Source organism: Durio zibethinus, chromosome 11, assembly GCF_047325235.1.
Source record: "Durio zibethinus cultivar Kanyao isolate XHJ-2024 chromosome 11, ASM4732523v1, whole genome shotgun sequence".
Taxonomy (NCBI): Eukaryota; Viridiplantae; Streptophyta; class Magnoliopsida; order Malvales; family Malvaceae; genus Durio; species Durio zibethinus.
The window spans coordinates 10279717-10291249 of NC_143172.1; the positions used below are offsets into that span (position 1 = coordinate 10279717).

At 32.4% G+C, this 11533-nt stretch overlaps 1 non-coding gene across 1 annotated transcript; it reads left to right on the forward strand.

Annotated features, from left to right (window-relative positions):
• The first annotated feature begins 9961 nt into the window (after positions 1-9961).
• On the forward strand, positions 9962-10068 carry LOC149516047 (small nucleolar RNA R71). Its single transcript, XR_016346754.1, has one exon. It is a non-coding gene; the product is annotated as a small nucleolar RNA R71 (small nucleolar RNA).
• The last annotated feature ends 1465 nt before the right edge of the window (positions 10069-11533 follow it).

The following is an 11533-nucleotide window of genomic DNA, read 5'->3' on the forward strand; positions in this document are numbered from 1 at the left end:
AAAAAAAGATAAAAGGTGAAGTCTTTCTCCTTTGAGCCTATAGTCGAGCTCTAGCCTTCCTCAGAGAGGGTCTTTATTACCATAGAGTTTGACTCTTAGAAGAATGCCTATGAAGATCCCAAAGTGGTAATGAATATTATGTAGGCCATCGTGTCCAAAAAATATTTGTCTATCCATTTTTTAGCTCGATTTATAAATTAATATTTGTTGTTTATAGTTTTTGATTGATTCCCATCTTCTATCTCTTAAAACATGGGATAGGGCTTGATATGCTCAAGACTTTAACTTTTTCAATGAGGTAGTAAGAAAGCTCAAACTTTGTAACTCTGAGTACAAAAAGACAAACAAAGAGTTCAATAAAAAGGTAGATGAATTGAGCCAAAGGCTTGAGGACATGTTAATAAAAAAAGCCATAGTCGAGTCATGCAACAACAATCTAACCTTAAGTTGATCATGGCGTTGGTTACGGTGGAGTACCTTAAGAGTGAGCTCCACGTCGCGAAGCTTATCGATCAACATGCTATTGAGAACTTTTTTGAGTCCAACAACTTTTACAACATGCATACCTACTTTGCTCAAGACTAGGTTTTTGACTATTTTAACTTGACTTTAAAAGAGGTGAAGTTCATTTATGTTGATCTTAACTTGTCAATGATCAACATAAACAATCTGAGGTCATAATAGGTTGCAGCACTAGCTGAAGAGATCTAGAATGAAGAAGACTTGGAAATTAAAGCCATAATGAACATTGCTTTTGAGGTTGAGCAGAGAGAAAAGGTAAGCAGTCGAGGTGAAAGCCTAAGCTAGTAAACCTGAGACACTAGCTCTCATGGATTAGGTCGAAGAGGGGCTTAGGATAGCTTTTTTTTTCTTTTCACATTTCTTTTGTAATTTTTTGTTCTAATCTTGTACATATCACAAATTCATTAATGAAAAGTAAAAAATTTTTGGCATCTTTCAACTTAGTTTTCCTTTCACATATTCTTGGCTTAGCTTAACTCATTAATATATAGTTTGTAATAAATAACTTTCCTAAGTCTTAGCTTGGTAATTAGAACCAAAAAAGTAATAAAAGACTAAAAGTAACTCTAATAAAGTAATAAAGTCTAAGGTCGGTCATAAAGAATTTTGCCATATAAGAAGCTAGAGAGGTCGATCTCAAATAGGACTATGGTTTTTGCTCCAAAGGTTAACTTGAAAGGGGTCTCCCTTATGTGGACTTTGGGGGTTGTTTTTAAAGCCCATAACCCTTTAAGGAGCTTCTCAGCCCATTTGCTTTGGCTTTATCTAGCCTTTTCTTGAAGGATTCAAGTATTGTCTTGTTTGCTGCCTTAACATGACCATTAGACTACGAATAAGTGACTGAGGTGAACCTTAGATCAATGCTAAGGTTGAGACATCATTATTTAAACTTTGAGTTCTTAAACTATCTTTCATTGTCTATTATTATGGATCGAGGTTGACCAAATCGGTAGACTATGTTCTTTTAAACAAAATTCTCGACTTGAGACTCGGTAGTGGCAGCTAGTACCTCAACCTCTAACCATTTGGTGAAATAATCAACCACCACTACTACAAACTCCTCTATCCATTGGCCTAAGAGAATGGACTGAGCATGTCCATACCCAACTACATGAAAGGCCATAGGCTTATTATAGGAGTTAACTCAGTCAATTAAAGATGTTGCAAATGAGCAAACGTCTAGCATTTGTCATATTTCTTCACTAGGTTGGTCTTGTCTTTTTTGATGGTCAGCCAATAACATCCTTGCCTCAAGACATTATAAGCCAACGACCAAGGTTCGAAATGGTTTCCACATATTCTTTCATGGATTTCTTTAAGCACATAGTTTGCCTCTTATTTATCCATACACCTCAAATAGGGCAAATTGAATGATGTTCTATATAACTTCCCATTGATGATAATGTACTAAAGAGCTTTTCTCTTCAAAACTTTGGCTTGAATTTTATCCTTAGGCAATTTTTCAATCATCAAATAGACTTTGATTGGGGATACCCATGACTTTTTTTCCTCAATTAGCTGACTTTTTTCTCATTGATGCTCTTTTCCATCAACTCTTCTAGAGGACAAGTGCAAAGTTATTTGTTGTGATCTTAGCACCAACTTAGATAAATAGTTAGCTAAAGTATTTTCTAACCTTAGTATTTTTCCTGCCTTGGCCTTTAGAAACATTGCTAAGTGTGTCAGTGCTTTGTTTGGATACTTCTTTTTTCCTTCTTCTCGAGTCCCAAATTCTCCATTCACTTGCCCACCCACTAGCTGTAAGTCACATATATAAAGAGACTTTTTGCATTTAGGTTGGCAGCTAGTATTAGGCTTGCGATCAATGCTTTATATTCTATTTCATTATTCGAGGCCTTGAACCTAAACTTCAAAACATATTAGAACTACATGTTTTTTGGGCTAATCAGAGTTAGGTCGCCCCATTTCTTTTGTTAGTGGTTGAAACATCTACAAAAAGTTTCCAAGTCTATTTTTTTTCCAATTATCAGCCATGTTAGACTATTGTTCTATCTCAACCGAGGTGCATTCAACAACAAAATTAGTTAGCACCTGAGACTTTAGGGTCAACTTAAAAAGTATGTGCAGATCATATTCGTTGAGCTCGATTGTCCATTTGATCAATTTACCTAATAGCTTGAGCTTTTGTAGAATTTACTTGATCGACTGGTGGGTCAAAATGTTCATTGTGAGGGATTTTACGTATGGTTTGACCTTTTGGCTGAGGTGACAATAACAGAGGGTAGATTTTCTATTTTTTGATAGTTGAGCTCTGCCCCAATCAATATTTTACTCGTTAAGAATACTAGCATTTGTTTTTCTCCTTTTTCTCGGACCAGAACTAAACTTATGGCTTGATTTGTAGTTGCAATGTAGAGGTATAACACCTTATCAAGCCTTTCTTTGATAATGTGCGGGGAGAAGAGAGAAACTTCTTCAACTCTTCAAAGGCTCTTTGACACTAAGGTGTCAATTTGAAGTTAGAAATGTTTCTAAATATCTTAAAAAATGGTAGGCACCAATCTACCAATCTTGACATAAATTTGCTCAGTGTAGAGACTCTTCTTGTTAGCCTTTGCACATTTTATACTAATTTTAGCACTTTTAAATCTAAGATGATCTAAAATTTTTTGAAGTTATCCTCTATCCCCTTACGGTTGATCATATACCCAAAAAACTCACCTAACGTAACCCCAAAACATATTTGCTCAGGTTAAACCTCATGTTGTACTTGTTAATTGTATTGAAGGTCTCTTCTAGATATTTCAGGTGTTCGGTCAAACTCTTACTTTTAACAATCATATCGTCAGTATACACTTTGACATTAAGATCGATTTGGTCCTTAAAAATTTTATAGACCAACCTTTACTAGGTTGTCCTTGCATTTTTAGGCTAAATGGCATCACCTTGGAACATTACAAGCTTTTCTCTATCATAAAGGCTATCTGTTCTTCATCTGTCCTTAAATTTTGATTTGATTATAGCCCGAGTATGCATCTATGAAGCTGAGTAGCCCAAGAAAAATTATCCTTTAAGCAGGTTTTATTAAGATTGGTGAAGTCAATGCACATTCATAACTTTTCACCATGATGAAGTTGTCTATCCATTCATGGTAGTATGTCTTCTTAATAAAGCCTTCCTTTAACAGCTTGTCGACCTTTTCTTTATTGGTTTTTTGCCTTGCAAGGGCAAAACTCATTTTCTTTTACCAAACTAGTTTAATGTTTGGGTCAGAAAGCAACCTATGAACCATCAACACAGGATCAATCCCTGGCATATCTAATGGGGTCCACGTAAGCAGGTCAAAATTGTTCCTCAGTAGCTTATTAGGTCAACTGTAAATGCACATGTTGTACAATAATAGTGACCTATTGATCAAGATATCGTCTTACAGAGATTAGGTAAAAAGGTTCCTAGACTAAGTATCTATTATCACCCTACCTTCTAAAGTTGGCTCAAATCACCAAATGAATATAAAATCTAACTATGAAAATAAAAGTAAATAAAATATGAAAAATGTAATATTAAGTAAATGAACAAATGAACTAAAACAATATGTTAAATGCTTGCTAAAAAAAATGTAAAATACAGTAGTTAGATTAAAGTAAAATCAAGATTGAACTAAAATTGAAGTAATGAAAATGCAAAATGCAACTAAACTTGCAAACTTGAGAAATAAAAAATATAAAGCTAATCTAGACAACCGTGACTTCAAAAACTAAAATTTGAATTAAATTGCAACTAAGTGAATGGATTTCAACTGGAAATTGTAAAAGCAAGTAAGTATCTAATCTATAAAGGCATTGAAAATGCAGATTTTGAAGTCAAAGATGCAAACTACAAATGGAAAATTAGAAACTAAAAATGCAAAGAAAAATCTGGAAATCAATTGTGATGCTGGAAATTTAACTTTAAATCATGTAAAACTAAGTGAATATGCACTGCACACTGATAGATCATTAAAAGAACTACATGAAAACATGAATTGAAGATCTAAAGCTTAAGAAGAAATTGCAAATTTTAATTCAAAATAGCAAAAATGAAACTAATGAAATTTCTAGAACTTAAACTTCTTGCTATTGTTTTGGATCTAAATTGAGCAAAATGAATTAAAATTGAGCTGGAATTTTAAAGATCAACTCAAGAGCATCATGCGAAATTAAAGAAAAGATCAAAATTTGAAAAGAAGTTGGAAAAAAATACTAAACAAATCAAAACAGAATGTAAGTTGCATAAGAATTTTACTAGTTCATGAAAAGAAAAAGCTAGATCTAGAGACTTCTAATGAGAATGAACTAGAATTGAGCTAAGGATATATTCATTAACAAATTTACCACAAGATTCAACAAAAAAATCACAACAAATAAAAAGAAACTTAGCTTAATGAACTAAGAATCCAAATAGTGTGCAAGGAAGCAGAAAACAAAGCATGATTAACAAAATTTATCCAAACAGCCATCAAAATGATGAAATAAATTGTAACAAAATAAAAGTAAGCAAGATAACAAATAAATCTAAGAGATTAAAGGTTGAAAGAAGTAAACAATTCTCCAAAAAGAGAGAAGAGTCCCGCTCAAGCTGGATCACATGAACTGGAATGCACTTTATCTAGATTTCAATCGTAACTAAATTAAAAATACAATAAAGGAAAATGTAGAAACTAAATATCAGAAAATTAAAATCCTAAGCTAAAATCCTTTTTGATGCTAGCCTCCCCTTATTTATAGATAAATGGGAGGTGGCTCAAGCCTCAAAATATCTCTTTAAAATATTTACAAATGAATGGTCTTCTATAGCCTTCATTCTTTTTAATTCATTTGCTGCAAAGTTGTTTTGACACCTTGATCTCCATTGGTTGTAGCTTCTTTATTTGTTTTCATTGATCCAAAAACATTCCATGTTCTGGCCAATAGGAGCTTTCCAAAATGCCAGCTCAGCTACTTTTTAAAGCCTTATTTGAATCACCAAAATGTGCCCAAATGTAAGTGCATGTAGTCACAATAATGTAGCTTCATTCTACACCACTAGTCCTTTGCATTTTTGCTGCCAATTGCATGCTTCAAACTCTCCATTTTTGCTGAAAAAATTCAAGTATTTAGTGAACAAATTTCTCATTAAAATCATTAGAGAAATCCTTGAAATAATGCTAAAAAAGAATCATAAAAGCAAGGATAAAGAAAACTTCCTCAATAGGTAATGTATGTTAAGCACACTAGTTTAAGCCATTTTCACAATTTGCACTAAAAATCCTCCTAATTGTATAAAAAATGTCTAAAATTCCTTATTTTCTCTATTATTACCTACACATGAGACAAATGTGTATTTATGAGTATTTGTGCCAAAAATCTTATAGAACAAGCCAAAATATAAAGAAAATTAAACTAAAAATGGGCATGAAAATAATAAATTTTAGTGCAATCAAACCCTTAAACTTAAGCTTTTGCTTATCCTCAAGCAAAATAAGATTGAGCTAAAATCATCAATAACTCTTAATGTTTATTCAACATAAATGCCTCATAGATTGACCAATGGATATAACTAAAGCAAAATCATGAACATGTGCTAATATACAAAAATCAACTTATGTTAAGATCATTCCTAACTATGGTTCCATAAACAAGCAACACCTTTCACACATCCTTGCATGAAATCTAGTAATGTTATGCAAAACATGATACTTCAATAACAAAGATTAATAAAGTATGCTCATGTCCCATAAGTTCACTTATCACATCTATCTCTACTAATGTAGATAAAAACATGACAGGATCATTTAGGACTTTCATAAGCTAGTAATGTATGGCTAGGGTAAAGGTACAAAAAAGTCATTTATGCTTAAATACCCTAACAATGCATTACTTGGTCTAGGATCATTGATAGTTGAGCTTCCAAGGGAAAAAAAGGTAAGTTTGACTAAAGAATTACCCCCAAACATTGTTTTTACCCACTTTTCTTTACTTTTTCACCACTTTATTGCTTTTGCTTTTTTTTAAAAAAAATTTTTTAAATTTTTTTTTACTTTTTCACAACTTTTTCTTCTCTTTTTCTATTTATTTGCAAGCTAGCTTGACTTTTTCTTTTTTTTTTCTTTTCATTTTTTATTATTTTCTCATTCATTTCCAAGCTCCACTCTTCCTCCCTAATTATGCATAGCTCATAAATGGTTCATGAATGTCCTAATGCATGTAGGACAAGGGACCAAAAAGATATGAAATATACAAATAAAGGCTATGAACTTGTAATGTGGTTTCAAAACAAAAAAGATGTATCATAAGGCTTAAATGGGGTAACTAAAGAAGTATTGTGTCAAGGTTGGCTTGAAAAGGCTCAATCAATCCAAAGATGGCCTATATTATTTTCCTAATAATGTGTTGTTTAGGATTTCATCTCGAGAGATTATCAAAACAAATTCTAGAACATGAAACACAACTTCAAAGATCAATGCAAAAAAATATTTCATGCTCACATAATCAATCACTAGATAAAAAATGCAATTCAATGATCAAAGTATCAATCATAAATGAAAACACATACTTAAGAATTCACTAAACCCAAGCATCATCTCATATTGCACACAATATTCAATTTTTTTTTAAAGCTGTATTCATTCTCAATCTCTATTATTGGCTTTATGAAGAACTAATCAAAGAAAGTATAGTAATGATTCAAGCTACAAAAAGTCAATCTTAATTTTAAGGCAAAACCCAAGGAAAATTCAAAATTTTTTTTTCAATTTTAAACAATTTTCCCATAGTCCCAAACTTAAACAACATATTGTCCTCAATGTGTAAACCTCAAAAGAAATAAAGCACAAAAGAGAAAGAAGAAAACTCCCTTATCATCATGGAAGCATGGTAACCGAATCTTTCATGTATGATTGGTTGAAACTAGTGCAACCTTTTTAAGCTTTTATTCATCCTACAAAACAAAGAAAACAACTACATCAAGAAACCACATCACTATGTACAAGAAAAAATAAGCCAAATATGAAAATAAAAAAACAAGCATATGAACAAAACATGAAATGTAAAGCTTAGGTTGCCTCTCAAGAAGCGCTTTATTTAAAGTTAAAAGCTAGACTATCAAAATATGCTCAACTCTATAGGTTTATAGTGATCACTCTACACTTAGTTCCCGAATCCAACCATTTAATGACCTCTATTTTAACCTTCTCATCCAAAATAAGATTTGATGATGGATCATGTGGGCAATATGAGTGATAGTGAATTTCTCAACAAAACCTTCAACCTCACACCTAGAAGGACTAAGGTAAATGGGTTTCAATTTTGGAATCTACTTAATCAATCTATCATCAATATTAATCATATCATAACCTTATTGCATCAACCCCATATCCTCCATCCTATAAGGACTATGATAGGTATGATTAAATTGAAAATTTCTAAGAACTAGTGAATTAATCAATGTTGATAACCCATTAAACACAATTTACCTATCACCTCACATGCATAATCAAATTGAAACTTCTCAAAAACTGGTGAATCTAAATCTGAAAGTTTAATCACTCTAAAAAGAATGTCAAAATAAACTACAAGCTTAGCATTGGAAGTTAGTGCAAATTAAAAACTAGAGACTATCAATATCTTATCATCTTCTTCATTCAAACCCATGTCCTCTACCTTATCAACTACAAAGGATTCCTCAAAATGTGAAATAGGGTGCTCTAAGTGAAAAATATCATGAATCACATCACTAATTGCATCTATTCTCAAGAACTCATCAAAATTATCAAGAAATGGTAAAGCTTTAAAAACATGAAAAGGGACCTTCTAATCCTAAACTCGCATGGTCAATTCCCTATTGTGCACATCAATCAAAGCGCTAGTAGTGGCTAAAAAAGGTCTCTTTAGAATAATTAGGATCTTACAATCTACCTCTATATCTAGAACTACAAAATCAGCAGGTAAAATGAATTTTCCTATCTTTGCTAAGACATCTTTCATAATCCCTCAAACATATTTCAATGATCTGCTAGCCAACTATAGAGTAACCGAGGTGAGCTTGGCCTTGCTTATGCCTAATTCCCTAAAAATGGCCCAAGGCATCAAATTGATACTAATGACTAAATCACATAAAGCTCTATCGAATGACATACTACATATCGTACGTGGGATGGTAAAACTACCAAGATGCTTTAGTTTTGCAGGTAATCCTCTTCGAATTAAAGATATGCACTCACTAGTACGTGCATATGTCTCATAATCCTTAAGTTTCATCTGTCGAAAGATAATGTCCTTCATGAATTTAGCATAAGGGGGCATCAGTTTTAATGCATCTGCAAAAAAGATGTTGATATGCAATTTTGTAAAAACCTTTAGAAATATGGAGAATTTTTTTTCTTTCCTTTATGTTTCAAACCTTTGAGGGAAAGAAATGTAAGGGCTAGGTGGCTCAACTATAGGAAAAGCATACCTAGATGAACTGGTAAAACATTGTGTGATGGTGTTTAAAGTAACTGGGTAGGAATAGGTATTATCACCCTTATCTTTTTTCTTGCCTTTCTCCATATCATAAACTAGCTCTCTATCACGTTCATCACTATTAGACCCCTAATCTACTACATTTTGAGAACCAATATGGATCGGATCACTAGCTAACTATCTCATACTCCTAAGAGTAATGGCTTTGCATTATTCTTTCCCCTCCCTGTTAAGGTTAATTTCAATGTTACTTGGTAAGGTACCATGGGGTTGAATACTAAAAGGTAGCTAATTAACCAATATAGGTCTCTAGGTTCTTTATAGACACGATTTGGTTTTGAAACATGGTGTTTTGGGTTTGTATGAATGAGATATGAGTTCTAATCACAATACCTAAGAGATTCTTGACTGAGGGTATCTTTTTAGGGGGAGGCATAGATGGATATAGAGTTGTGTGTTATGGGTGATGCTGCTGTTGATATGATGGCTGCTGAAAACCTGGAAGGTGAGGTGTTCTAGTGTATTGAGGTTGTTATGATGCTTGAATAGACCAACCTAGACTATATGTAGAAGTATAAAGTAATTAGGCTACCTAGGGTTCTATCCTAAATAATGGATACTTTTTGGGTGAATAGGACAAGACTTCTTCAGATGACCTACCTCATATACTTTATACAAAACTATAGGATTTTGGGTGAACTTGGAATGACTAGGACTCAGCTTAAAGGATGTGACCTTAAGATTTAAAGATTCTAAAGATTTGGCTAAAGACTCTACCCAAGTACTCAATGTTGTAAACTCATTAAATTCATACACCCTTGAAGCTTTCTAAGATTTTATCTACCATTTGACCACTAATAATTGTTTGTAGCCATATCCTCTATCAAATCATATGAATTGTTAGAAGTCTTACACATTATGGCACTTCTTGTCACACCATCTAATATGGTCTTAGTATTCGGTATCAACCAATTGTAAAAAATCTGAATTATTTTGGTAGTCTATGGTGTGGACACCACATTAGAAGCTCCTTATATTTCTCCCATGCCTCATACAAGGTCTTCGAGTTATGCTAGAAAAAGATTGTAATCTCATTCCTAAGCTTGGCTATTTTGGTCGGAGGAAAAAACTTAGCCATAAACTTCTACACTAAATCAATCTAGGTAGTGATGAAATTTTGTGGCATCGAGCTAACAAACTTTTAGCTTTATCTCAAAAGGAAAATGAAAACAATCTAAACCTAATGGTATCCTCAGTAGCACCATTATATTTAAAAGTATCACATATCTCCAAAAAGTCCCAAAGATGAGCATTCAAGTCCTTACTTAAATGACCACTAAATTGTACTAACCATTATATCATTTGGATGATTTTGTAAGTTAACCTCAAAGTTATTTGCTTGTATGGCTAGCCTCCTAATGCTAGGTTGACATCCATTAAGATCAGGCACAACATAATCTATAAAAGCTCTAGTGTTTTGCTTGGCCATAGTGATAGTATGATTGAGTTGTCTCTCACTTCTAATTCTTCTAAGAGTAGTCTCAAGCTCGAGATCTAGAGAGATCAACTCACATCTCCTAATTGAGTGCATACATGAGCCACAAGAATACTAGAACAAAAGAACACTTTAAAAATAAAGGTCTAAGTATGTACATTGAAAAAAAGTAAACAACAAAGGAAGATAGGATATGTACACCTAAAACTGAAATAATCTTAAGACTAGCCTAATGTATGTGCAATTAGGATGAATCAATCTATAGAAGAATATGGTGAAGGATGATATTAGCTTGGGACTCTTGACTCCTAATCCCCGGTAACGGCATTAAAAACTTGATTGGGTCAATCTATAAGTGCACATGCCGTACAAGTAATAATAGTGACCTTTCAGTCAAGATATCGTCTCATAAAGATTAGGTAAAGAGGCTCCTAAACTAAGTGTCTATTATAACCTTGCCCTTCTAAAGTTGGCTCAAATCACCAAATGAACATAAAATCTAACTATGAAAATAAATGCAAATAAAGCATGAAAAATGTAATATTAAGTAAATGAACAAATGAACAAAAACAATAGGTAAAATATATGCTAAAAAAATGTAAAATACAATAGCAAAATCAAAGTAAAATTAAAATTGAATTGAAATTGAAGTAATGAAAATGCAAAAGGTAACTAAACTTACAAAACTTGCAAAATAATCTAGACAATCCATGACTTCAACAACTAAAATTTGAATTAAATTACAACTAAGTGAATGGATTTCAACTAGGAATTATAGAAACAACTAAGTATTTAATCTATAAACATGTTGAAAATGCAGATTTTGAAGTCAAAGATGCAAACTATAAATGGAAAATTAGAAACTAAGAATGCAAAGAAAAATCTAGAAATCAATCGTGATGTTAGAAATTCAACTTTATATCATGTAAAACTAAGTGAATATGCATTGCACACTAATAGATCATTAAAAGAACTACATGAAAACATAAATTGAAGATCTAAAGCTTAAGAAGAAATTGCAAAAATTTTAATTCAAAATAGCAAAAACAAAATTAATGAAATTTCTAGAACTCAA